At 49.4% G+C, this 10,202-nt stretch overlaps 1 protein-coding gene across 1 annotated transcript in view; it reads left to right on the top strand.

Annotated features, from left to right (window-relative positions):
- Positions 1–6,207: 6,207 nt before the first annotated feature.
- HRAS (HRas proto-oncogene, GTPase) overlaps positions 6,208–10,202 on the top strand; it is a 39,906-nt gene continuing 35,911 nt past the window's right edge. Inside the window, exon 1 of the mRNA XM_084262760.1 lies at positions 6,208–6,337. The gene's annotated coding sequence lies outside the window, so the exon portion shown is untranslated. The remainder of the gene's footprint in view (positions 6,338–10,202) is intronic.

Genomic DNA, 10,202 nt, shown 5'->3' with positions numbered 1-10,202 from the left:
CACATTTTGTGATTCTATGATGCCATGTACAGGGAGATAAAATTGTTGTTCATTCCTATGGCACCTCTACAAGGAGGCTGACTCAGTGGAAATGACCTGTCTTTGAATTACTTCTTTTTTGTTTGCATGTTTGGGTGGTTGGGTTTTTTTTTTTAATAGAAAAAAAAGGAGTCAGCAGTTGTCGGTATTTTTAAACTGTGGAACACAGATCTCCTTCCACTTCCAAGCTTTCATTACAAAGCCTTCCCTTCTGTGATTCCAGAGCATCTTGTCTTGGCAAGTTTCTATTTTCAGTTGATAACTGATCAAATCCAACTGGTAGCAGAAATCATTTCAGTTAACAGGAAAGTCAATCTTTCCTCCTTTCAGCTCTGGTGGGGCTTGAGCCAGGCACCTGGCAAGGCACTGCCTGGTTTCCTTGCTCATTTCAAAAAAGGAAATTCATTATGAGAAAGATCCTGTCCTGGATCAGATAACCCTCCAGGACTGATGATTTTGCTCTGCCTAATCTTCTGCAGTGTTTCAAATGGTTTGGTTCAAAGAGGCTTGAGCACTCTACTTAGTAGAACTTAATTCAATCTTAATGCTATTATTGTAGGGATTAAAACCAATGTGGTCTCACTCACTGCTTGGGTCAACTGAAGCAACTTGATGTTGAGACAATATAAAGGAAGATGTTGTAGATCGACTGAGGTTTGATTAACTAATTCAGTGTTTTCTTTTGTTAACTGAATACTGCAGGAGATCTCCCTAGTTCAGCTCAGTGTCCATCTTCAAGAACCCTTTAAAACCAGGACTGATTGTTCTTCCTTTTTCCTCTCCATGGTCTCTCAGTTGGACTTCTGCTTCCAAGTCTACCTCTGAGATCAGGTACCTCTGAGAGTGCCAGTCGCCTGGGACGATGGTACGTGCTTGCAGAATTTCACAGTTGAAATGTCTCTTGTGGCTTTGTCCCTCTCGGTGGGATCTGCACTAAGGATTAGCCCACAGAGTCTTTCCAATCTCTAGGAGACTGTGTTAAATTATAGTGTTGAATAGTTTTAGCATGGCTTCTTTGAGATGACTTTCATTTATCGTGGTTTCTTTGTGTTGCAGGACCCTCAGGTTTTCCCCATAGTCTGCATATCAGTCACTCACATTATAACAACTCGTTGTTGGGATGCCTTGCATCTCCACATAAATTTATCTGCTACATTAAAAGCTTCTCTCAAAGGCTGTTTTCCAAGTTCTGCTATTGCTGGGGCTTGTGACGTACCAGCGTTTTCTCTACAGCCTCATCAGGAAGGTAGAAAAGAATTGTCCATGAGTCATAATAATTTAACCTGTAAATTCAGCTAACCCCCAGGCAGCTCAGAAGGCTGGCCACTGTTTCTCAAGCCTGATCCCACAGTATCAACAGCCTAAACTTTAACTGCAAGAGAATGTTTTGAAAATAGCAGGAGCATACATTTCCATCACACAGTTGGAGCTGTGTTACGTGTATCTCACGTCAATAGTCTAGGGATTAAGACCTTCAAGTTTCACTTCACTTTTGAAGACTATGACACAGAAGGCATTCTTTCCAGCTCAGGAGTAAAGGAAACGTTTTGTGTATATCCTAGACCCACTCCAGATTTACAAGATGATGGTTTTAAAAAATTTTCTCCTCTGAGCTAACAGGGCAGTTTTTATTTCCTCCTACAGCGATAAGTGTGAGGGTTTCCACTCTCTGCCCTTAGCCAATTACCTTTGCCATTTCTAAATTCTCTAACATGAGTGAGCTGTGTAGCAATGAGTCTGCCCTTCCCAGAAGCATCCTGTGAAGAGAATGGTTTTGAAGACAAACTTTGTGAACTCATTCCATCCTCTGTCTCAAGTACCCAAGTAACCCCAAAATACTCCCAGTGTACTCTGCAGAGATTTATTCCACTTTGAAAAAAAATTAAAGAAAGAAACAAAGAAGGAAAGGAGGCATGGAAAAGAATGGAGACTGTCAGAGAATGGAAGCCAAATTAATTTCAGAAAAAATTGGTTCATCCCTTACTGGCATCTGCAGTGTTGCGTCAGCTTGCTGCGGAAATGGATTTGGCCTTGTATTTCTGAGAATCCAGCCCTGTTTCAATTCTTCTGAACACTTCCTTCTTTCCTTCTGACTGCACTTTGGTTTTGATCCAAGTATCAGATAGGCCCATGAGGCAACTGACTAGCACTGAATCTAACGTAAACTTCTACTGACAGGTTCTGCTACCTAGGTGATGCATGGCCCACCACTGAACAAAAAAAGGACAAGGTCTCAGCTTCTTCCCTTGCTATAGCAACAAAGCACCTTGTGATGATAACGGGGGTTTTTTTCTGTTTCATAAGATGGTTGCTATGGCAAGTTACTTGCATTGCATTGTCAGACACTAAAAGGAAATAATTTGCAATCTCTAGAAAACTCAAAATTTTAAATTTGATTGCGTATCAGTTTGCTTTGTGCCATGTCACTACTCACCCACTAAGCTCAGGGAGAGATAAGCAAGGAAAACATCCCAGTATGGGGAAAGTTCTTGCAGGTTTCTTGAGTCTTCTGTATCTGCAGGAGGAATAAATTTAAAAGTCATGAAGAATACGGTGGTGTGGGGGAACAAAACTCACCAAGATCTCTGCTTTTCTCAGTAGGCCATCAGAGACAATGTTAGGGAGAGCAGAGCGATGTAGTCCTGCTTCTAAACACTTCCACAAAGTATGAGTTACACAGAAGAAGTTGCAGCCAGGAAAATGGGCCAGGTGAGTGCAGGGAGAGCTCAAAAGCCACGCAAAGAACCAGGAAGCAGTCTGCATAATTAAAAGTCAGGGGGACTTGCAGATATGGTGAAGTAATAAGAGACTCAGGACAACAAAAGCAAATTACATGACTAATCTGCCCTCTGTGTCTGCTAAGAATTGATATACCCTTCAGTATAGAAAAAATATATATATCCAAATGTACTCAAGTACATATCCTTGTGAAGCTAAAACATTAGTGGTATTTATATTGCTAATGATTTTTATGATCACAAGAAGAACTTTTAGTGTTCGTTTGGTTTATTTTTAGGCAGAAATAAAGAATAATTCAACTTGGCTGTTGCCTGGGTGTTTCTACTAGAAATAACTCTTAAAAATATTAACATTTCAAAAATGTTGGGGATACCCCTGACCCATAGCTGATGAGCAAGCTCAGTTGCTAACTAAGCTCTTGGTGCAAGTCTGTATGCCACACAGTGGAGAGCTAAGCTCACACCTTGTCTGTGACTCCCCTTTTATAGAGGTTAAAGAGAGAACGACAAAATCAAAGAGTTATTTTTTTGGGTCACAGCACCTACAAAAATCAGTGATGTACCTTCCCAGAGTGAATTTACTGTGCAGTTACAAAAAGTCATGACAGGATAAGCATGTCCATGAGTTATTGCCTCCCACCTGCAAGCTGCATACAGTTTGGTGAAGACAGTGGCATGGAAATGGTGGGGTAGCTTTACAACCTCACACAGAATGGGCTATAACCTCAGTAAGCGTAGGTCTGCCTAGCTTGGCCAAAAGCAGTGGAGCTATAATGCTTTGCAACAGCAGAGAATCTTGTCCCTATATTTTGCTTTTTTAATCTAAAAATAGAAAGGGGGAGAAGATATCTTTAAGCTATATCACTCTCTGTGTCCTTGCAAGTTCGTGTCATCACCCCTATATGACTGTGTGGTTATGACTCACCAATAGGTGATTATGCCTCTCTTCCAGCAGTCTGCAAACAAATAGTCCTCAGGTATCTTATATCCTGATGTGATCTGGCACTGAAGAACCAGCAAGAAAGAGGCAGTTTCATTTCCATCTTCTGGTGCTTCTTGGTTCTATCTTCTGGTGTTTCTTGGTTCTTGTAGGTCACTGCGAAGCCCAAGAAGCATGAAACTGAGGTTCACCTATAGCTGTGTTTATTACATGACCTATTTGGTTCTTGCTCCCTGGTAGGTTCTTCTGGGCCACCTAAGTACTGAAAAATACAGGCCTGCTTTCAGGGTGCTTCAAAAAGCAAGATTTCTGCATGCTCCAGTACCCTGCCTGCTTGCCAGAAACGGCTACAACAAGATGAGACAGGTAGCGCAGAGAGGCGGTGCGCTGTGTGCACATGTGTCTGCCTGTGAAGAAACCCATCACCTTTGTGTGCTGCTGCTCCTGCTGTTGGCTTGCTGGGGAGAGATGCTGTGTTTCTGCGAGCCGCGGTCGTTGCTGCCGTGGAGAACCAAGAAGTCGTTCAGAGTCAGGAGGGCTTGTTAGAGGCACGTAAGAGAGTTTCAAGGTAGGTTAAAGCTTCAGCCTTTTGGTTTGCACTGTCTGTTTGCGCGCTGGCTTTTAGAAAGTGCTCTGGCAGGTTTGTTTGTGCTGGTGCAACGTGTCTATGAGACCTGAAAAAACCTGCAAAACTCTCTCAATATGTATCCTTGCAACTCGCTTAATCTATTCTTGCTACAGGCTCTGCAGGGCATGAGCTTTCTTTTTATTATGTGTCAAGCATCGTATCTAGAACAATGGTTTCTAGATCCATTTTCAGATTACTAGATACTTTTCTAATGGAAAAAATAAATGGTGTCAAGAGTGGGCAGTACTTTTCCAGTACCAGAAATGCACGCTTTATTTGGCATCATATTCCCCATCAAAGCTCAGTCTTTGCATGCTCCTGGATAACAATGTAACTATACAGCCCACTATCCACTTTCCAAAGTAACAGGGTGCCTAACAGTAGAAGACGTCTAGTAATATAGGTGTACAGTGACAGGAAGCGCTCCGTTGAGAGACCTGAATTTACGGAACGAAGCTTGAGTCCATCAAGGTTTACTAGCTTGGATTTAGCAGTGCTCCTTCTGGGACCCAAATAGGATAAGGCAGAGCCCAGCACTGTGCTTGGCCCTTTGCCTGTAACTGGAGTAATTCTGTCCATGCAGTGTGCCGCTTTGCTGCAAAGCCTAATTGGACCCCAGCTGTCTTATGCAGAGCCAAGTCAGGTATCTTTTCTTTTGTGGCCTAAATCACTCCCAAATAATTTGGAGTCATCTGTTCTTCTAGGCATTTCCAGGGGCCAGTCAAAATCGCCACATGAGCTGGCTTTAGCCTATGGGTTACCAGCCAGGGACAGCGATCACCGAGAAACACCACATTTTGGCAGCCTCTGGTCTCCTTTACCCAACACACGCTGCTCACTGGGCCTTCGTGGAGTGCCACGGCCGGCAGCTCAGCCGAGGGCAGTACCTGTGCCGGGCCTTGCCTGCATGGCGAGGGCTCTCCCTGCCTCGTTACCTGGAGGGCCGTGCCCTTTGGACGGCGGCGGCCCTGTCCCCGCGGCCGGCCGAAGGCAGGCGGGCGGCAGCTCGCAGGCCCCGGGACAACCGGAGGGTTGAGATGATCTCTCACCCCGCACTCCGCGTCGGGGCAGCTTCTGCTGACAGCTAGCCGCCTACGGGTAAAGTCTCTTGGTCCCCCGCCCCCCCCGCGTAGACCAGCCCTGCAGCCGTGGGGAAGGGCGGGCTGAGGAGATCGGGCGGGCGGTGGCCGGCGCCTACAGCGCAGCGGCCGGCAGGCCTTCCTCTCGCCCCGGGTGCGGGCAGCTCCCGAGGAGGGGCCGTCACGGGATGGAGAGCGGAGACGCGGCCCGAGGGAGGGGGTTACGACGAGATCACCGCAGCTCCCGCGGCTCCGCGGCACAGAGGCGGCGGGGGCGACGCGCCGAAGCGAGGCGGCAAAACAGCGGCCCGCTGCCCTCCGCCGCCCTCCCCCCAAGCCGCCCGCCGCCGCCGCCCTAGGGACCGCCCCGCGGCCAGGCCGCGGCGGGCGGGCGGTGGCGCCTGATTGACAAGCACCGCGGCCCACCCGGAGGGCGGTGGCGGCGGGAGCCGCCTATCAGAGGCGGCGGGCGGCTGTTGAGCGGCGGGTGGGCGGGGCGCGGTGCCTGGGCGTGTGCCGCGGCTGCCGGCGGGGCGCGCTCCCGCTTCGTTCCGCTCCCCCCGCACGCACATTGTCCGGGCGGCGGCGGCGGCAGAGCGCCCCGGCGCCCGGTGCCAATGCGGCGCGGGCGCGGCACGCCGGGGGTGCCTCCACCACCGCGGTGGAAACTTCACCTCGCCGGCAGGCCGACGCGCGGCTGAAGCCCCCGGCGGAGCCGGGCCGGGTGGGGAGGAACGGAGCGGCGGGGTGGGGGGGGTGGGGGTTCGCCTGCTTGGGGGCCGCCTCGTCTTGTTTGGTTTTCCTCCGTTAGAAGAAAAAAAAAAAAAAACCCGAATAATATTACTATTCCGCTTTAAACTTCTGCGCCCCGCTCTCTAGGACGCGCATCCCGCCCGGCGGGGTGGACGAGCCGGTGAGTGACCGCCGGGACCGGGGAGGGTGGGATGCGCGGTCGGGGGGGGCAGCGCGGCCGGCTCGGCGGGGACGGGCCGGCAGCGCCGCCGCCACCTGTTAACGGGGCGGCTGCACCCTCCCGGGAAGTTTGTGCCCCCGCTGTGCGGGAGGCGCCCCCCGGCATGCCCAGGGGGAGGCGGGGGGAGGGAGGGACCCTGGCGGTGGGCGGTGGCGGGGCCCGGGGGTGTTTGGGGGCGGTGGCGCGGACCCACCTGCTTGCCTGGCCGCGCCATGACTCTGCTACCTGGGTGCTGCCAGGGCGCTGCCTGCCGACCCCTGGCAGGCCGCTGAGGTGCGGGGGGAGTGGGGTACTACTCAGCCGCAGACTCTGTGCCCCCTTTGCCTTCCATCCCCTCTACACCCCCTTTGCCCTCCATCCTCTGCCTTCCCTGCCATCCTCCTGCACCCCCTTCTCCCTCTGCCCTAGCTGCAGGCCCCTTTCCTTCCTCCCCCCCCCCCCCCCCCCGTGCTCTCCTCCTCTCTGCCCCCTCTCCCTCCTCTTCCCTGCACCCTCCGTTTGCAGCCCCCTGCATCTGCCTTCCCTCATCCCCGTACATCCCCCACACCATCCCCGTGCTCATCCCAAAGAGGGCTACTGGACCCCCCCCCCTCCCTTCGGCAGAGCAGGCGCCCACCAAGCTCCGGCTGTCCCCTTTGGAGCAGCACCCCTCAAGAAAGACCAGCTTTACGGAGGTGAGAGTGCTGGCAGGCCACGGGTGAGGCGTGGAGGGGGTGCGCAGGTGGCAGAGACGCAGGTACGTGCCTCTGCGAGCAAGTGAGCGAGGTCCCCCCATTCCTGCGTGCGTGCAGCTCTGCGGAGCTGGCGGCACCTCCCTTCCTCCCAGGGATGCTCGCCGCCGGGGCTCTGCAGCGTGTGGAGGCTGCTTGTGCCCTGTCTGCCATGCAAGGGCAGACATCGTGGGGTCTGGGGGTGCAACCCCTATGCCCCAAGCGGAGCGGGACATCTGGTGGCTTGCTTGGCTCGTGTGAGTCCTGCCTGGGGATGTGTTTTAATTGCCTTGGGCAGTAGACTGAGCCAGGAGACAAAAGAGCCAATGAGAAATTGCGGAGGACTGGCAAACTCTGGAGCGACTGGAGAAATGCTTAGGACTGCTAGAAGCGGGATGGTGCAGCAGGAATGGCTTGACCCAAGTCAAGTGATTGACTATTTCGGTGACCTAACTCATGTCTCTATAGCCTGCACTGTGCAAAGTTGCTCCTGAGTAGGTCTCTGAGATGCAGAAGGGCCACAAACTCTTTGTGGGGCTCTGTTGTGATGTTCCCCAGTCTGGTTGGCATGGGTTCCCCAGCCTGGTTGGCATGGTTAGGTTGTGTGGATCGGAGCAGGAACTGGTTTTGAAGAGAGAAAAGCACACAAGGCTTTGTGGAGGTTCAACTGAATTGTGGTTAAAGGCTTGTATGGTGGATGCTGGTTTCTTCTGGTCAGAATTGCTGATGTGTTTATCATCGTGGAGCTCCAAAGTATTTTGATTTTCTAACTGGTGACTTGTGTGGTTTTCCCAACTGTTTGTAACACAGTCATGACTTTGAGTCTATGCATGTCTGGTCTTTTCCTTCTCCTCATCAAACATTTTCCCTGTATGATTAATAACGTGCCAACTGCTTCGTTTCAGCACTGGGGAGGCCGATGCTGATTGATTCCCTTTCGGTCTTCTCGGTGGGTCTAGAGGCTGATGGGCATTATCACTTGCAGAAAGTCTGCTTTGGGGTCAGAGCTGTCAACACGTCTTTTTTTTTTTCTTTTTTTTTTTTCCTTGTCTCAGTGAACCTCATTCTTTTAATTAAAAGAGATGAATGTATGGTAATACCGTCCATGTTTACATAAAAATGATCTTGTAATTAGCAATAATTATCTCAGTTTGGGATATCGCTGTAATATTTAAACAGGACTTACGACCTGAGGGATACTTTTCTGGTCCCAAGGAGTTACCCTTGGTGTGGTTCTCTCCTGTGGCAAGTTTGGTTCTTGACTGATGTCAGTGGTGAAGCAGTGGTGGGAGTAACCTTGGATGTCTCTGACGTCAGCCTAGAAAGCAATGGCCACAGCTTCTTCATTGAGCCCAGTGCTCCCTGGCACACCATGTGTGTGGATATGGTCTGCATTGGTGGCTTTACCCTGTGGTTTGAGAATCTCAAGGGGACTTCGTTGGCGTCTATCAACCTATTTCCCCCCCACCTAGTTCTCCTAGGGAGGTTTGGAAAAGGCTGCTGGTACCTGGGAAGCTTTTCCCTGAGAGATTGGAGGCCCTGAGGCATCCTTGTCCATATGGCCGTCTTGCACCTGTCTTCCCTTCCCTTTAAGAGGACCAAAGCTCAGCTTGCAAATGTAACTGTTTGCTTCCAGCCTGGAGATGGTACCCACCACTGCCCCTCCTGCTGCTGGTGCGCCCCGAATTTAACTTTCTGCTTGGCTGCTCTTCGAGCTCCCCAGCCTTTCTGAGGTACAAGAAAAGCTTTATGGAGTGAAAAAAAGTTTAATATGGTGGAAATAGACAACGGAACAAAACCCAAGATGGAAAGCACCGCCTGTAGAAAGGGGGTCCTTGTGGGAGGGTGATGAAGGGGAAAGGTAGAAAATGTCTCCTTTCCTGTCTTTTGGATGCGTTATGCTGTTGTGCTTCTTGTTGGTCTAGGAAAAGTGAAATTATTGTGTTCTGAGCATTCTTTGTCTAATTGTAATTTATCAGCTTTCTATTTTAACATTTTTGGAGTGTAAACTTACAACCAGTGCTTATTAAGCAGCAGATAAAAATGCTGAATGTATTTGAATTTTACCTGTATTAATCTAATAATATATTTATGAAATTATATTTGATCAGCTGTATAGCTGGTTGATGACCACAAAAGAGTATTAATCAAATAAATTATTTGACATATATGGATGAGATTAAACAAATGTTCTATTTGCTAACTGCCATTCAACTGCTCTGCCATGGCACGTTCCTCTTTCTCTTATCTTTCCCTTCCAGTTTTCATTCCACTTTTTCATGGTTTATCTTTTCCTGAACTGTCCTCAGTATCTGTTTAGTTTAATTTTTCCTTTCCCTGTATCCTCTCTCTTGTGTCACGGTTTCCCTTTCGTTCTTTCTTCTGCCTCTTCAACCTCTCTTTCCATGCTTTTTGAGGCTAAATTAGCCAATTTTCCCCTCTTTTCTCCACCTTCCCGGTGGAGGCTTTTATTGAACACTTCATAACCAGCTCAAATAAGCCTGGTATGTGTTTAAACCCATAAAAATGTTAAACTAAACCCAAACTGAATGTGAGTGTGAAGATGTTTGCTTGGTGGTAATGCTTCTCTGCCTCTCCCTGGATTTTCTGGCTGTTGCAAGAAGGGTGTTCCTGCAGTTCTGGAGTTTTTTCCCAACTCTCATTTTCGCTTGTGCACTCAGGCATTTTTTGTTTGGGGTTGTTGTTTTGGTTTTTGGGGGTTTTTTAAAGTGAATTTGACTTTGTATCCTAAGAAAACAACTAGGATCAAACTCTGTGCCATTCTTTGGCTGTGTATCTGTATGCAACCTGCTTCTATCTGCCGCCTTGACGCTAGGCAGTCCTGCTTTCGTTCTGGATTCATCCTTCCTCCCCTCTGGCGTTGTGTCCAGGAGGTATTTTTCAGTGGGGGTAAAAAGAATGGGGGTTTTGAAGGGTTTCTGGCTTGCCTGTTACTTCCAGAGTCTGTGTGAGTGCTGTCAGGTTGATGAGGGTAAGTAGCAGGAGGAGAACAGGTTATCATGCGTGACCGAGCAGTCACAATATTCAACTTGGAGCTAGTATTCAAAGATTAATGTCTCTTAAAAATAATAGTG

The sequence above is a fragment of the Gallinula chloropus genome (assembly GCF_964237585.1).
Source record: "Gallinula chloropus genome assembly, chromosome: 4".
In the NCBI taxonomy this organism is placed as follows: Eukaryota; Metazoa; Chordata; class Aves; order Gruiformes; family Rallidae; genus Gallinula; species Gallinula chloropus.
Note: the sequence above shows the minus strand (reverse complement) of the source record. Positions and strands in the feature narration are given on the sequence as shown.